The following is a 19346-nucleotide window of genomic DNA, read 5'->3' on the forward strand; positions in this document are numbered from 1 at the left end:
AGACCCAGTAAAAAAAGAGAACTACAGGCCAATATCCCTGATGAATATGGATGCAAAAATTCTTAATAAGATACTAGCAAATCGAATTCAACAGCATATAAAAAGAATTATTCACCATGATCAAGTGGGATTCATTCCTGGGATGCAGGGCTGGTTCAACATTCGCAAATCGATCAACGTGATACATCACATTAACAAAAAAAAAGAGAAGAACCATATGATCCTGTCAATCGATGCAGAAAAGGCCTTTGACAAAATCCAGCACCCTTTCTTAATAAAAACCCTCGAGAAAGTCGGGATAGAAGGAACATACTTAAAGATCATAAAGGCCATTTATGAAAAGCCCACAGCTAACATCATCCTCAACGGGGAAAAACTGAGAGCTTTTTCCCTGAGATCAGGAACACGACAGGGATGCCCACTGTCACCGCTGTTGTTTAACATAGTGCTGGAAGTTCTAGCATCAGCAATCAGACAACAAAGGAAATCAAAGGCATCAAAATTGGCAAAGATGAAGTCAAGCTTTCGCTTTTTGCAGATGACATGATATTATACATGGAAAATCCGATAGACTCCACCAAAAGTCTGCTAGAACTGATACATGAATTCAGCAAAGTTGCAGGATACAAAATCAATGTGCAGAAATCAGTTGCATTCTTATACACTAACAACGAAGCAACAGAAAGACAAATGAAGAAACTGATCCCATTCACAATTGCACCAAGAAGCATAAAATACCTAGGAATAAATCTAACCAAAGATGTAAAAGATCTGTATGCTGAAAACTATAGAAAGCTTATGCAGGTAATTGAAGAAGATATAAAGAAATGGAAAGACATTCCCTGCTCATGGATTGGAAGAATAAATATTGTCAAAATGTCAATACTACCCAAAGCTATCTACACATTCAATGCAATCCCAATCAAAATTGCACCAGCATTCTTCTCGAAACTAGAACAAGCAATCCTAAAATTCATATGGAACCACAAAAGGCCCCGAATAGCCAAAGTGATTTTAAAGAAGAAGACCAAAGCAGGAGGCATCACAATCCCAGACTTTAGCCTCTACTACAAAGCTGTCATCATCAAGACAGCATAGTATTGGCATAAAAACAGACACATAGACCAATGGAATAGAATAGAAACCCCAGAACTAGACCCACAAACGTATGGCCAACTCATCTTTGACAAAGCAGGAAAGAACATCCAATGGAAAAAAGACAGTCTCTTTAACAAATGGTGCTGGGAGAACTGGACAGCAACATGCAGAAGGTTGAAACTAGACCACTTTCTCACACCATTCACAAAAATAAACTCAAAATGGATAAAGGACCTGAATGTGAGACAGGAAACCATCAAAACCTTAGAGGAGAAAGCAGGAAAAGACCTCTCTGACCTCAGCCGTAGCAATCTCTTACTCGGCACATCCCCAAAGGCAAGGGAATTAAAAGCAAAAGTGAATTACTGGGACCTTATGAAGATAAAAAGCTTCTGCACAGCAAAGGAAACAACCAACAAAACTAAAAGGCAACCAACGGAATGGGAAAAGATATTTGCAAATGACACATCGGACAAAGGGCTAGTATCCAAAATCTATAAAGAGCTCATCAAACTCCACACCCGAAAAACAAATAACCCAGTGAAGAAATGGGCAGAAAACATGAATAGACACTTCTCTAAAAAAGACATCCGGATGGCCAACAGGCACATGAAAAGATGTTCAACGTCGCTCCTTATCAGGGAAATACAAATCAAAACCACACTGAGATACCACCTCACGCCAGTCAGACTGGCCAAAATGAAGAAATCAGGAGACTATAGATGCTGGAGAGGATGTGGAGAAACAGGAACCCTCTTGCACTGTTGGTGGGAATGCAAATTGGTGCAGCCGCTCTGGAAAGCAGTGTGGAGGTTCCTCAGAAAATTAAAAATAGACCTACCCTATGACCCAGCAATAGCACTGCTAGGCATTTATCCAAGGGATACAGGAGTACTGATGCATAGGGGCACCTGTACCCCAATGTTTATAGCGGCACTCTCAACAATAGCCAAATTATGGAAAGAGCCTAAATGTCCATCAACTGATGAATGGAGAAAGAAATTGTGGTTTATATACACAATGGAATACTACGTGGCAATGAGAAAAAATGAAATATGGCCTTTTGTAGCAACATGGATGGAACTGGAGAGTGTGATGCTAAGTGAAATAAGCCATACAGAGAAAGACAGATACCATATGGTTTCACTCTTCTGTGGATCCTGAGAAAGGTAACAGAAACCCATGGGGGAGGGGAAGGGAAAAAAAAAAAAAAAAAAAAAAAAGAGGTTAGAGTGGGAGAGAGCCAAAGCATAAGAGACTGTTAAAAACTGAGAACAAACTGAGGGTTGATGGGGGGTGGGAGGGAGGGCAGGGTGGGTGATGGGTATTGAGGAGGGCACCTTTTGGGATGAGCACTGGGTGTTGTATGGAAACCAATTTGACAGTAAATTTCATATATTAAAAAATAAAAAAAATAAAAAAAAAGAACTATGTAAAAAAAAAAAAAAGAATAATTTTAACAAAAGAAGTACAAAACTTATACTCTGGAGACTATAAACCATTATAGAAAGAAATTAAATAAGACCTAAATAAATGAAAAGACATCCTATGTTTATGGATTGGAAGACTTAATACTGTGAATGTGACAATATTCCCTAAACTGATCCATGGAGTCAATACATTCTTATAAAAAATTCCAGCTGGTTTGTTTGCAGAAACTGATGAGGTGGTCCTAATATTCATATGGTAAAGCTCAGGCTCCAAAAAGCAAAAATAATCTTAAAAAGGAAAAAGAAGTAGGGGACTCACACTTTTCAGTTTAAACTACAAAGTGACAGTAATCAAGACAGTGAGGTACTGGCATAAAACTAGATATATAGATTAATGGAATAGAATTTACAATCCAGAAATAAACCTTCCAATGTTTGGTCAGCTGATTTTTGACAAAGGTACTTGCACATTCAATGAAGAAAGAACAGTGTTTTTAATAAATGGTGCTGGGACAACTGGACAGTCACATGCAAAGAGAATATTCTTTTGGATCCCTATCTCACATTTTATACAAAAAGTAACTCAAAATGGATCAAAGACCTAATTATAAGTGTTAAAACTATAAAAATGTTGAAAGAAAACATAACTGTAAATTTTCTTAACCTTAGATTAGACGTTTTTTTAATATATGACACCCAAACACAAGCAACAAAAGAAAAAGTTATACCCTGGACATCATCAAAGTTAAAAATCTTTTGTGCATCAAGGAACACTGTCAAGAAAGTAAAAAGATAATTCACAGGACAGGAGAAAACTTTTGCAATCATGTATCTGATAAGGAACTTATATCTAGAAAATATAAGGGACTTGTATCTAGAATGTATAAAGAACTTCTACGATTCAATAATAAGAAGATAACCAAATTTAAAAACGGATGAGGGTTATGAGTGGATTTTTCTCCAAAGGAGGTATACGTTTAGCCAATATTCACATGAAAAGATGCTTAACATCATTAGCAATCAGGGTAATGCAAGTCGAAACCAGATAAGATACCACCTCATACCCACTAAGATATTATCAAAGGACAGAAGTAACAAGTGTTGACCAGGATGTGGAGGAACTGGGACTCTGATGCACCGCTGGTGGAAATGGAAAGTAATGCAGCCTCTTTGGAAAACAGCCTGCACTTCCTCAAAAGGTGAAACACAGAATTACCATATGACCCAACAATTTCTCTCTTAGGTATATACCCAAGACAAATGAAAATATATACCCATGTAAAAACTTGTACATGAACGTTCATAGGAGAATTATTCATAATAGCTAAAATGTGGAAACAATCCAAATGCGTATCAACCGATGAATGGATAAATAAAATGTGTTATATCCATAGAATAGCCTATTTTTCAGCAGTGAAAAGAAACAAAGTACAGTTGACTTTAGAAAAACAGAGGTTTGAACTGTGCAGGTCCATTTATACGTGGTTTTTTTTTTTATAGTATAGCACTGTAAATGTATTTCCTCTTCCTTAGGATTTTCTTAAATTATTTTTTTAATGTTGATTTAGTTTTGAGAGAGAGCTGTCAGCACAGATCCTGATGCAGGGCTCGAACCCACAAACCATGAGATCATGACCTGAGCTCAAGTCAGACGCTTAACTGACTGAGCCACCCAGGTGCCCCACCTTATGATTTTCTTATTAGCATTTTATTTTCTCTGGCTTACCTATTGTAAGAATAGGGTATATAATACATATAACAACAAAATGTATGTTAATTGACTTTATGTTATCAGTTAGGCTTCTTCTGGTCATCAGTAAGCAATTAGCAGTTAAGTTTTTGGAGAGTCAAAAGTTATACACAGATTTTTGACTGCACAGGGAGTCAGCGCTCTTTACCCCTGTGTTGTTCAAGCATCAACTGTATTAATACATAACAGGACAGAGATAAACCTGGAAAACATTATGTTAAGTGAAACTAGTCACTACGGACCACATATTATATGATTCTATTTATGTGGAATATCCAGAATAGGGAAACTGATGGAGACAGAAAATAGATTAGTGGTTGCCCAGGGCTGAGGGAGATGGAGAAATTGGGAGGTGACTGTTAATAGGTATGGAATATCTTTCTGGGATAATAAAAATGTTCTAAAATTGATTGTTGTGATGAATGTGGTGAATACATCAGAATTCACTTAATTGTATGCTATATTGGGTTACTTGTACAATATGTGGATGATAACTCAGTAGTACCATTATAAATATTTCACTTATGGGGTGCCTGGATGACTCAGGTGGCTAAGCGTCTGACTTCGGCTCAGGTCGTGATCTCGCAGTTTGTGAGTTTGAGCCTCGCGTCAGGCTCTGTGCTGACAACTCAGAGTCTGGAGCCTGCTTCGGATTCTGTGTCTCCCTCTCTCTCTCTGCCCCTCCCCTGCTCGTGCTCTATCACTCTGTGTCTCTCAAAAAAAAAAAACATTAAAAATTTTTTAAAAAATGTTTCACCTAAAATTTTCATCTTTATAGAACAGTGAAATTAAGGAAGAGAAGGCTTTTTCAATATGATAAGCTGGTCCCCTTGAGTGGGCCTACTGTACTGTACAAATATCTCTTTCCTTTCTTTTTAATTCTTTTATTTTTAATTTCTTCCATTGCCCGCTTATCCCTCTCTTTTTCCTTCTTATGGTATAAGCCCCGAAGGGTGACAGTAGACATTTGTTGGCTCTGATGGCAACTTACATCTGAGGAGTTGCTTGGCTTCTAAAATAAACTCTAAACGACACTTACTGTTTTAAGATGTAGCTTACATTTTAGTTTTTTAAAAATGTTCCATCATGTTTGAGAAGAAGTGAAACTTTTCATGCAGATCTGTAAAAATCTAATTTCCCTGGAAGCTCCCACAGACACTTGTATGACTCACCATCAATTGGCAGGATTTTCAGCAGCTTCTCTAGTTCCTTATCTGTGAGCTCAATTCCGAGATTTCCCAGAACATTTTTTAGCTCACTAGATTCAATCTTCTCACCTTTGAAAATAAGAAATTTGGTATACATCTTCATTTCAGATAGCGGTAATCATTTCTTTTTTTTTAAAGTTTTTAAATGTTTTATCACTTATTTTTGAGAGAGAGAGCAAGTGGGCAAGGGGCAGAGAGAGAGGGAGACACAGAATCTGAAGCAGGCTCCAGGCCCTGAGCTGTCAGCACAGAGCCTGATGCGGGGCTTGAACTCACAAGCTGCGAGATCATGACCTGAGCTGAAGTCGGACGATTAACCGACTGAGCCACCCAGGCGCCTCCAGATAATAGTAATTATTTCTAATGAAAAAAGTTATTTTAGGATAATTAATACCATCTCCTTGTTTTCAGACTGAAAACTACAGTAATAAAAACAAACAAACATTTTCAACTACAGAATCAATGTAGATGATAGGTCAAATTTATTTTCTTAATGTGAACAAGAGAGTCTTCTAAAATCAGGACAGACTACTTTCAGATTGAAATTTGATCTATTAATTAAAAAAATAGATGCTTATATGAATTTTTCTTTGAAAAAGTATTTTAATTTAAAAAATAAGAATTATATGATAAATACAATAAATTCATTACTTCCATCAATTTTAGGCTTCACTCTCTAATTTGCTGTGCCATTCTATACTGTGGTTATTAAACACTGGCGAAGTGAATTACATTATTGGCATAAACAACAGAGATTGTAGAATTTGAAAGCAAGAAATCGTATGGTAATTTCATTGCAAAATCAGATAATTTTATATCAATACATGTAACACTAGAAGCAAATATTTCATTAATAAATATAGAGAAATGCCAGAATTTACAAGTCAGTGATGAAGTACCAGGAAATATTAGCAAAAACCAAAATTTAATGTAGATAATTGGAATCCTAATTTTATAGTAACTTTTCAGTCACCTGTAAAATCTGTGATGTTTTCCATCAGTGTTTCTAGAGGAATTTTCTCATCAACTATAAGAGAAGATAAAATCGCAGTATATTATAGATCCCATATATTATGGATCTCATATATTATATAGACTTCAAATATTACATTCTAGATATAATACAAAAGTTTGTGGGAAAACATGGGAAGAACTATAACAGTTGCACTTAACTATGTGTCAGGCCCCATCATAATTGCTAATATTTATTTAAACAAATATTTTTGAACACACTTTTTAGATTATTATTCTACTCAACTTTTATTCTAAGACAAGCATGAATAACAAGAAAATTCTAAACATGAAAACCACGCTATCGCAATGGTGCGGTTTGGCCTATAATATCTCAAATTTATTTGTGTTAGTAAGGGGAAGTTACTTAGAAGTGAATGTGTCTAAAGAATCTGCATTCTTGTATTCAAAACTGGAAAGACTCAACTACTAAACATGATACTTACAGAGAACATAAAAGTCATACATATCACACATATAAAAAACTGGTTTAATTTTGACTTTGTTAACTGGATACTCATAACCTCAAATGACATTCTCTGTGTTTTAGTCATTGATATGGTGTCTCACACTGCTCTTGGGCCTTCCCTTTTCCCTATGAAAAAGGGCATTCCCCCCCCCCCACCCAAGTTTCTTGTAATTAACCTCTCTCTAGGGTTAACTAGTATATATGATAATATGCTTACCACCAACATGCATGTTTTCAGCCAGATCTTTAAGTTCCGTATCTGCAAGCTTTATCCCCAGGTTGTTCAGAACAGTGCCCAGGTTGTTCATATTGACCTTCCCACCTAAGAAAAGTGACAGTCCATAAAGAATATTAAATGACTTCAAAAGAGAAGTTCTTACACTTTTTTGATACACATATCCCATTGTGAATTTCTTAAGCAGTAGATCATTATTCACAAAATTTGCTTCGGACCAAACAGAAAATGTTTGCTCTAAAGTGAAAAAAATAAATTAATGTTCAACAATTTTAGCACAGAGACAAAATATTTTAAGCAGTCAATTACAAATTTAGAACTATGGCTACTTCCCTTGAGACTTGTCTTGGGGACCAGCCTACAGAAACACAAGGTTTTAAATGGCATTTAATACTGAAATTAGTTTGAGAATTAGGTACAGAAATATGGGCTCAGAGTACAGAAAAGTCTCTCAAGAAATGGATGAAAAAGGGAAGAAAGAGATTGAGTTGTGGCCAAAAAGGGGTGTGGAGAGTTCTAGTTTGCTTATTTTATAGGATGGTGTATGTTGAACATGTAAATGGGCTGAAGAGGTTGAAAATGGCCAGTGGGGCAAGGTCTTAAAAGATATGGGAGACAGTGGAGTCAAGGGCATCCTGGTAAGCTTTGAGGAGGAAGAGGGACTTCTCACTCATCCTTTATACTAACATGGGTGTGCTTAAAGATACCTGAATAGGGAGGGATTGAAGATGTAAAGCTGAGGGCTATCACTCTTGCCAGCCTCAATTTTCTTAATGAATTAAAAAAAATCTGGTTGAAAAAAATGATGTTCAATGAATGCTTAGGGAATTCTGGTACTGGAGGCAAACATTATGTAGTTCTAAACAATAGTAGGTTGACTTTTGATGAATGAACTTCCAATTTAGTTTTTTCTATTTATTAAGTTCTCTGAATCACTGCTAATCATTTATATTTTTTCCCATGTAAACATGAAATTTGATATTTCTCTTCCTGAAAATTTCGAATATGACAAGAAAGTGTGGTGCTTTACTTCCAAGATAGAACATCAGATTCAACTGCTAAAATAAAGATTGAGGTCCAAAAAAGCATACATTTGCAATCAGTACATATGACAGATGGCAGCATTCAAATTCATATCTTGGAAACAGTATAAAATGAAGATCTCATATTCATTTGTATTCTTATTATGTTTCTCACTCACCTTTAAGGGACTTCACACCATCTAGCAACCTGTTTTTAAAGACCTTGTTATCATCTATAATAAAGAACACAATTAAGGTCATAGAGAAATGATGTGGCTATTCACTAAAACTCTAGTAAAACTGAGATTTTCATGATTTGCCCTAGAAACTTCCCTCATTAAAATAAAGTTTGAGAGAAAATTAGGGAAAGTTTATAATATGGTAAGTCTATCTAAAATTTAGCATACAAGGCACTCTATAACATGCACAGCTTTTTTGGAAAATATCACCTCTGACCTTTTATCCCCTTCCGGTCTAACACCACTTCTTTCCCTTGGTTGCTTCCCACAACTGCCTATAGGTATCTAAAAAGGTAAGGGTAGCCTCAGAAATGTAGTCCCCTTGATGGCATGAGTCAGCATCATGGGGATGATTATTCCAAAACAGAGAGTTAAACTGCATAGATGGAAATTTCCCTCTACAATAAGTGAACATTTAAATTATTTTGTTTGGCATTTGCTTGTTTATTTACTGTTGCATCTTAGCAAATGGGGATAGTTTGAGTTTCTAAAAAAAAAAAAAAAAAAGCTTAAGAGGGGACAAAACAAACACGGGGTAAAAAAGAAAGGCAAACCAAGAAACAGACTCCTAACTATAGGGAACAAACTGATGGTCACCAGAGGGGAAGATGGTGAGGGAAGGGTGACACGGGTGATGGGGATGAAGGAGGGCACTTGTGATGAGCACAGGGTGATGTGTGGATGTGTTGAATCACCAAATTGTACACCTGAAACTAGTATTACACTGTATGTTAACTAACTGGAATTTAAATTAAAAAATCTTTAAAAGCTTCAAAGAACACTTTAAGGTCACATCAGTATATAAATGCCTACCATTGAAAGGCAGATTTTTCAGCAGCTTCAAACGTTCCTTATCTGTGAACTCTATTCCCATGTTTTTCAGAATAGCTTTCACATCTTTGACATCAACCTCCCCTCCTTAAAAAAATAGACATCATTACATATACGAATTTAAAGGATCATCTAATGACTCCAAACAGGGAAAATTAATCTATGGCTATATAGATTGAATCGGTACAGAATAAAGAGCATAGGCCAATGAGACCTCTCCAAATATACTGACGATGACTTTCACAGAAAAAGAATTTGATCTCTAAGTGCTAATAAAAGAAGTCACAGTCACAATGACAATGGCAAGGCAACTCTGAACCCTGTGAGATTTACATTATGTATCTGCTATTCAATTGGAATATTATAAATTACTTATTCAAATAAATGTATAAAATAAGGTAAGATCTGTTAGTCTCATTTTTTGTCAGTTATCTGTAGTCTTTATCAAAATTTTACTTCATATATTATTTCACTAGTACAGAGTTTGGCCATTCTAAAAAAGAGAAGAACAAAATATACAAATAAAAAATATACCAGAAAACAAATGAGTTGCTAGTAATTTAATGAACCAAGAAATAAATGCCATAACTAATATGGCAATTGAGGAATAATGATGAAATGTAATTATTATAAATACTAAATGTTTTAGATTCATAATTTCTCTCTTACCTGTAGTAGCTTTTACTCCATCCATCACCTCTTTCAGACCAACCATTCCATTAGCTACAAGAAAAGGCACAATGAAAATAATGTCAGAAGCCCAGAAGACAAATTTAAGACATATATTTTAAGGAAACAATTCCATTAAAAATTCCTTACATCTTCATTTTACCTGAGACCATTTAGAAAATGCCTGGATCTCAGGGAGTTAAGATGATCTCCATCAATACAAAGGTCTCTTGTATACTAGAAACTGGGTCAGGAAAAGTGTGCTCTTCCTAGTATTTTGGATGCCATTATAAGCCATAGCTGAAGATACTATTGGAGTTGGCCAGGTATTCTGGTAACTTTACTTCATGTACCCACAAACAGCTGAGGAAGGGACCACTAATCCAGCTTGGTATGTTCTAAGATTGCTTCCTGCAGGAGATGTGTGTGAACTACATTAATGTATCAGAGCAGTTGATACGAAATATGGAAGGATGGAAGAGCCTTCACATGGAGGAGAAGTTGAGAAAAATGTCCAGGGACATCATGCTATGTGGGTAAAACTACAAGCAGCTCAACATGGCTGGAACAGTAGAAAAATGAGAGAAGATATGTCCACACAGGCAGATGGAGCTTGAAGGTCTCATGCACTATGATAAAAATCTTTGAACACGTTTTCGAATGAAGATTTCATTAGACAGGAGGATAGATAGAAGAATGGCTTGTTGACTTCTCTATAAATAGATTTTCAGATCCCTATTATTTTGCTTTCTTATTGTTTAGACTATTAGAGTCCTGACAGCACCCTCTGCAGTTTTTGGTATATTTACGGAGAGGTGATGCTGTTTTAGGTTAATTGTAATGAAGATCCAAGATTTATTCTGACTTTAAAATTGGGCTCTCCTCCAAGTGTCCATCAATAGATGAATGGATAAAGACGTAGAACATGTGTGTGTGTGTGTGTGTGTGTGTGTGTGTGTGTGTGTGTGTGTGTATGATGGAGTATTATTCAGCCTTAAAAAAGAATGGAATCTTGCCATTTGCAACAACATGGATGGAGCTAAAGAGTATAATGCTAAGAGAAATGTTAAAGACAAATACTATATGATTTCACTCATATGTGAAATTTAAGAAACAAAATGAGTAAACAAAGAAAAAAAAAAGAAGAGAGAGACAAACCAAGAAGTAGACTCTTAACTATAGAGAACAAACTGGTAGTTACCAGAGGGGAGGTGGGTGCGGGAATGGGTGAAACAGGTGATGGGGACTAAAGAGTATACTTATCACATATATATAGAATTGTTAATATATTATATACCTGAAATAATATAATTTTCTATGTTAACTACATTGGAATTAAAATTAAAGACTTCAGTAAAAAAAATAAAATTGGGCTCTCCTCCAAGCTTTCTAACATGTATCTGTCAATTAAATCTATTTTCAAACATATCAGATATAAAGGAAAAATTAAAAAACGGCCTGAGGTCATCTGTAGTGTTCACCATCAACTTGTAGATTTTTTGACAGCTTTGCAAGTTCCTCTTCCGTGAGCTCAAGTCCCAATTTTTTAAGGGTGTTGTCCAGGTTATTTACATGAACCTTTCCCCCTTAGGAAAGATAGAAGGTAGGAACATGAAAAAAAAGTGTATTATGCCAAAATTCTGCATGCATATCAACTTTCTATTTATTTATTTATTATGTTTGTTTGTTTAAGGTGAAGTGATTTTTTCGTGCATAGAGAAGGGGTGTACAGAGTTGAAAAAAAATGCAAGTTCCATATGGAACTTCCTACAAGATAAAATATACGCTGTTATCAGTTAAAATGTGGGTAGACTGCAAGAATCATAAATAAGGAATGATACCAAAGTGAGGAGCCAGGATTCATAATTGGAATAAAATTGTCAAGTTGGGGAATGTCAGACAGTATGACTTTTAATTAGGTCTTACTCACCATTGAGAGATTTCACACCCTTTAGCAACCTGTTGTGATATACCTTTCCAGCAGCTGTAAGAAAAGCCATAATTCATGCAATGGGGAAATTAACATGAAATCGCAAAAATGGTGTGAAATAAATAATAATTTAAATAAACAATTTCAAAAATAACATTTTAAGAAGAGTTGTCTCTAATTTTTAGTTTATTTCATCTAATATAATGAAGGTTGGAAACAGAAACCTCTCTCCTTGTGACAAACCTCTTTATTCCAGTACCTGAGGAAGTCTCCTTGCTCAAACATGAGTATAGCTTCCCTTTGCTTTTAAATTTCTGCTTCCCATCTTTATTTTTTTTTCATGGATCTCCAATCTTTCTTTTTTTTTCTCTTCTCATGATATGAACAAATTAGTAGCTTGATAGGTAACAATATGTTTATCTGTTAATGTCAACTCTTGTCTAAAGGGTTATTTAACTTCCAATATAAATTCTAAGCGACAGTGACAGGTTGCTATATACTTATAACTCAATTTAATATTTTTTCTTTTATACTTTTGGGGAAAAATAAATAGAAACAAAGTTGAAAATATTTGCACAGACCTAAAGACCAACAAAAGACCTCCATGACACCTCTATCAATCTCACCATCAATTGGCAGTGTTTTCAGTAGCTTCTCTTTTTCCTGATCTGTGAGCTCAATCCCCAGGCTTCCCAGGAAAATTTTCAGGTTATTAGAATCAACCTTCTCATCTTTTAAGAGAGGGAACAATAGACATATAAGCTTTCGGAACTCTGGTATTATATCAAGTTGTAAAATATGTACTATGAAGTTTAATGATATCCTAATTTCAAGATGAGGTGTTAGGCGAAGATATTCTCAATTGCAGAACCCTTGAGCATATCTTATGGTAATAAAGCATATCTTTATGAGCGTATCTTATGGTATCTTATGGTAATAAAATACCACATTTATTATAAATTGAAGACCATTTTTCCTAAAGCTGGAAAAAAACAACTTTCAGAATAAAATCTGATGAGTGAATTAAGATAACGCAGATTCTTATATAAATTATTCTTCAAAAACATTTGCTTTGGTAAGAATTATTGATGATATCAGGAATACATTATCTTGATCATTTCTAAGCTTCACCATGCCATTTTCTATACATTTCTAGATATTTTTCATTTAAACATTTGTGACCCGAAGCATATTACTTGCACAAGTAACAGAAAACTTAGGATTTAAAATTGACATATAGTCTTGTATCCTAGTGTAGAAACTTTCCTAATGTCAATCCATGATTCATATATTTAAAAATAAAACATCAGAATTTATAAGATACCAGAAATACCACTGAAAAAAACTATTATAAAGGACTGAAACCCTAGATTTACATCAACTTCTCATTTACCTGTAAAAGTTTGCAGTTCCTTCATCGGTGTTTTAGGAGAAGTCCTCCTATCAACTGTAGAAGAAAATTAAAGTCATAATGAGATATAAAAGACTCATGAAATATTGTGAAAGACAATGTTGGAGTAAATATAATAAATCCTAACTTACTATGTGCCAGGCATTATCTTAAGTACTTTATATATGCTTACTTAAGAACTATTTACTGAAGAATATCTTTCTAGGCTATTAATTTATTCAGTTTTCATTGGCTTCATTAATACTAGAAAGAAAAGCCTAAACATAACAACATGCCATTTCAAAAATATTAATTTTACTTATAGTTCTATACTATTTCAAAGCTATATGCATTAGTAATGGGAAGAAATTCAGAAGTACTGTCATCTAAGTGGCCTGCATTTTTCTTTTTAAAATGTGGAAGACTGTCTTCTAGTGACCATAATATGGGTAAAGAACATAAAAGACATTCATACAAAGGGCAATGTTTTCACGGTGACTTGGTAGCTGGCTGCTTATATGCTCTTTACATGCTTTGCCCATATTTATAGCTTCTTACTATCAGTGTAGATTACCATTCCTAAGGGCCCTTTCCCCTCAACCTTTATTGTCCAAGCTCTCCCAACATGGAACTATGGTATCTGGAAACTTGCTCACCATCACCAGGGAGATTTTGAGTCAGAGCCTCAAGTTCCTTATCTGAGAGCTTGATTCCCATATTATCCAGTATTGCGTTCAAGTCGTTGACATTGACTTTCCCATCTAAGGAAAGAGAGTCCATGAAGAAAATTATGTAACTTCAAAAAAGAGGTTCATAAACCTTTTAGAGACACATGCCCTGTTGTGAATTTCATGAGCTATATGCTAGTGTTCACAAAGATTACATATCATTTCAGGGGGGGTCATATATTCTCTAAAGCCTATTCACAGACCCCCCTTAGTAGTAAGGTTAATAATCCTTGTTCTAAAATGTGGAGAAAAAAAAACCACAGCAATTTTAGAACAAGAGACTAAGGACCTTATTATGCCTATAGAGAAAGTCAACTATGACATTAGAACGAAGGTCACTTCTCGTGAGATTTGTCTTGGGGATCAGACTACAAAATACAAAGTTTTAAATATCATTGAATAAATGCTAAGTGAATTCTAGTTCTGGAGGCAAACATTTTTTACTTCTAAACAATAGGTTTTGATGACTGAATTCCCAGTTTAGTATTTATCTGCAGCTGATTAAATTCCCTGAATCAGTACTAATTCTTGTCTGTCACATTTTGCTATGCAAACTTGAAATCTGGTATTTTTTCTCTTGAAAAGTTTGGAAGAATCTTGAGAAAGTAGAAGGCTTTCTTCCTAGATATAAAGTAAAAGATCAGCAGCTACCGTGAAGCTTGATCTTCAGTGGGAGCATAAATTTGCAATCAGTATATACGATCAGTATAGCAGCAACCACTAATACCTTGGAAACAGTATAAAAGCAAGGATCCCATATTGGTCTACACTCTCATTATGCCGCTCACGTACCTTTTAGAGACATCACAACTTCTAGCAACCTGTTTTGAAAGATCTTGTCATCATCTGTAAGAAAAGGCAGAATTTAAGTCACAGAGAAATGTGGAAAATCACAGAGAAATTAGGAAAAATGACTTTTCGAGAGTTTTCTCTTATTTTAATAAAATTTGAGAGAAAATTGGGTGAAATTTAGCACATCATGCACACCTCTGTTCTTCTTCCCAATCCTGCCTTTATTCACTTCCAATTATTAATCCTTTCTTCTTTCACAAATCCCAGTTTAACCTTTGTTTTTTCCTTTTTTGTTTTTCCCTATTGATAAAAAGACTCATCATAATGGAAATGCTGCTTCCTAATCTAAAAGTAAAACCACCTAGGGATTCATTTCAGGTATAAGTGGACTTTCTAAAAAAACATTTTTTTTTTTTTGAAATGGATTTTCTATATCCTAGAACTTAGGAAATGGAGGTAATTTTAGAGCTTCTCGCAGACGCAGAAATCTAAAACTTCTTTTTGGGGACAGCTGGGTGGCGCAGTTAATTAAGCATCCAACTCTTGGTTTTGGCTCAGGTCATATCTCACGGGTTGTGAGATCAAGCTCCGAGTCCAGCTCCGTGCTGACAGTGCGGAGCCTGCTTGGGATTCTCTCGCTCTCCCTCTCTCTCTGCTCCTCCCCAACTCACACATGCTCTCACCTTCTCAATATGAATAAATAAACTTAAAAAAAACCACTCTTTGAATACATCAATATTTAAAATGCTTACCCTTAAAAGGAAGAGTTTTCACCAGCTCCAAGCATTCTTTACCTTTGAGCTCGATCCCCATGTTTCCCAGAACAGCTTTAACGCTACTGACATCAACATTTTCTCCTTAACAAAAAGATCAAAACAATGACATACATGGAATTTAAGTACAATCAAATTATTGCAAATAATTAAACTAAATTATGATGCTAAAACAATAGGATTATGAGCTGGGGAAAGTAATGATCACTGAGCTCTGCCCAAATACATGGAGATAATGTCATTTATGGAAACATAATTGCCTTTTTTTAAAATAAGTTTATTTATTTTTGAGACAGAGAGAGACAGAGCATAAATGGGGGAGGGGCAGAGAGAGAGGGAGACACAGAATCAGAAGCAGGCTCCAGGCTCTGAGCCATCAGCCCAGAGCCCGACGCAGGGCTTGAACTCACGGACCATGAGATCGTGACCTGAGCTGAAGTCAGACGCTTAACCGATTGAGCCACCCAGGTGCCCCAGCTTTCTAAAGGCTAATAAGAGATGGCACTCTCACTCTTAAATACTGAGAACAATACTGAGGGGTGATCGGGGGTAGGGGAGAGGGGAAAGTGGGTGATGGGCATCAAGGAGGGCACCTGTTGGGATGAGCACTGGGTGTTGTATGGAAACCAATTTGACAATAAATTATACTTAATAAAAAAACAAGAGAGAGAGAGATGGCACTCTCAACGGCGGTCATGAGAATGTATCCACAGGAGTTCCAACTATGGAGAACATAATTAACCAAGGGCCCCACCTTCTGCTTTGAAATTAACCTGTGTTTTTTTGCACTAATGCCATATGTATCATTGGCACTGGCCAATCACAAGTGCAGCCAAGATACTAGGGGAGCCCTGTTCCTGGAAGATACAGAATGGTGATTCTAACCAGAGGATTCTTGAAAGCACTTTTGCCAGGCCCTCCTCAGACTGCATGACAATCTAGGATGCTTCCGCCCAAACATTTCTTCCTCTTTCCTTCACCTGGTGCCAGATTTGCCCTGCAGTCTGACAGCCTCCCAGCCTTTCAGGCATCCTCCTTATTTTCTCTTACGCAGGCATTTCCCCTAATAATGTCCTGGCATGTTTAACCCTGCCCCGGCTTTTGCTTCTTGGGAGGCTTGGACTAACATACTCAAAATGACAATGACACAAAGTGGGTATTATAGATCTCTTTTGTCAATTTTCAAGCTGCAGATGGCTTATCTTCATAATTCTATTGACATGAAGAATGTATCACCTCTCCTTTAAGTAATTACCAGGGTCTTTTCCAAAGATTCATTTCACCCTTTATTGTACGTTTTGGCTGTCTTAAAATAAGGAAAATGAAGCGTATTCGTGAAGAATACATCAGAAAATTCTCCAATTTCTGGGCTACTGGCTATGAAAACCTTAAACAAATAGGAGGTAAAAATGATAGAATTAGCCTAGCAATTAAGGCATGAAGAAAAACAGTACTGTAAAAATTAGGATCCTATGTTTACATTAACTTCTCAATCACCTGTGACAGCTTTCACGCCATCCATCACTTTATTCAGATCAACTTTTCCATTAGCTATGAAGAGAAGGGACAATTGAGACATGTAATCAATGTCATGAGCTCCAAAAAACATATACAAAGGATATATGTTGATGGAAAATTCCACATAAATTCCATTAATATCATAATTTTATACATACTTATATTAAATCTGTGAATTTCAAGGATTTAAGCTGATCTATTTTTCCAGTGTTTCTGGATCATTGGTATTTATCAGCTCTCTGGTAGCACTTCAGGTACTGCTGTGAGCCATGAGTGCCATAGCTCATATAGGAACCACTAATTCAAACTAGACTGTTAAATGTATACATCATAGAGTATGTAGTGCCTGGACAAGTTAAAATATCAGATTTTAACTAAAGGAAAGGGGAATGCATAGAAAGAGTCTTCTACATGGAAGAGGGGCTGAGAAATATAAAGTAAAACCACACCTGGGTACAACATATACAACATATACATATGCAGTGCATGGAGAACTATAGTCGGTTCAGCACTGCAGAAGAATAAAGTATGGATTTGGGAAAGGAAAGTTCATACAAGAGAGGTAGGTTGGACTCAGATTATTAAGGGATTTGTAAGTAATTTTAAGAAGCTTAGCCTTTATCTACTAGGTTATATAGAATCATTGAGTGGTTATAAGTTCAGGAATGATATGGACCAATTTGCATTTTATTTTAATTTTCTTTAACTTTAAATTATAATTAATTTTATTATTACAAAATTACATTTATATTGAAATATATAGAGAGTGATGTCATCAAGACGGTGACATAAGTTTTTCCTGACTTCAGTCCCCCTCACAAAAAGACCATCTTGCAAGTATCCACAGACAAGACACCATTGTGAAAATCCCAGGATATGGTTGTGAGGCTGATGAATCTCCCTGAACCACAGAGACTGAGAAGGACCACATTAGAAGGGTAAGACAATCAGCTATGCTCTGGCTGCACTGCCCCTCTCCCAGGCTAGTATAGTGCTGCACTGAGAGGGCTTCCCAGAGCTATGGTTTCTCTGGTGGGAAAAAGAGAGCCCAAGGTAGACATCCAGCTCCTCCAGAGTTGGGGGTTGCTTCCTGGAAGGCCCACCTGGGTCCTGTCCCATAGGTATTGGGGAGGGGGGGGAGGTATCCGTGGGTCTTAACCATTTGAGATCAGAATGAGATGGAGAAGGGAAACATGGCTTACATTAACCAGCACGTGGATCTTGGCAGATTGTTTCTCCTAGCAGCAGTGCCTGAGTAGATATCTGACACAGTGGTTTTGCCCATCTGCAGAGCCAAGATGGTGGTCCCTCTGGCCAGGGAACCATTCTGCTTGAGTTGGGTCCCGAGCCAATAAGCCTTTCTGACCTTGGAGCCTCTTCTATCACCCCATCCAGATGAGGAAGCAAATTCATGGCTCCTGCCTATTGCTGAGTATAGATAGTCCTCTGTCCTGCCTGACCAGAAAACCTATTGAGAGCATCCCAGAGACTGTGTAGATTACCCTACAGCCCCTCTTACAGCAGTGCCTGAGTGAAGAGCCCACTCATTGGCTCTGCCTCTCTGCAGAACTGAGCTAGTGGCACTATCTGGCCAGGGATATTGACGGATACTCCTGCCTGACTCAGGTACCCAGCCAATAAGACTTATCAGCAAAGGAGCCTATGATATAGAGACTGGGCTGGGAAGGAAATTCAAAGTCCTGACCAGGGATGAATATAGCTTCCAGCCTTATCTGACCAAGAAGCCTAACCAGAACACCTGGGAAGTTGCATAGTCCATCCTACAGATCTGGTTATAATGGTGCCTGAGCAGAGACCCCAAAATTGACAACCTAGAAGAAATGGATAAATTATTCCTAGAAACATACAACTTACTGAGATTGAATCATGAAGAAACAGAAAATCTGAAGAGACCAAAAACAAGTAAGGATATTGAGTCAATAATCAAAATCTTCTTCCCCAAAAGTCCAGGACAAATGGTTTTATTGCTGAATTTTTACCATTTAATGAAGAATTAATACCAATCCTTCTCAAATTCTTCCCAAAAAATTTAAGAGAAGGGAACACTGCCAAACTCATTTACAAGGTAGCATTTACCCTGATACCAAAGCCAGACAAAGATACTACAAAAAAATTAAAACTATAGGCCAATGTCCCTGATGAATATAAATGCAAAAATTCTCAACAAAATTCTAGCAAACCAATTCAATAGCACATTAAAAGGATAATATAGCATGATTAAGTGGGATTCAT

The sequence above is a fragment of the Panthera onca genome, assembly GCF_046562875.1.
Source record: "Panthera onca isolate mPanOnc1 chromosome E1 unlocalized genomic scaffold, mPanOnc1 haplotype 2 h2.Chr16_ul_5, whole genome shotgun sequence".
NCBI classification, from domain to species: Eukaryota; Metazoa; Chordata; class Mammalia; order Carnivora; family Felidae; genus Panthera; species Panthera onca.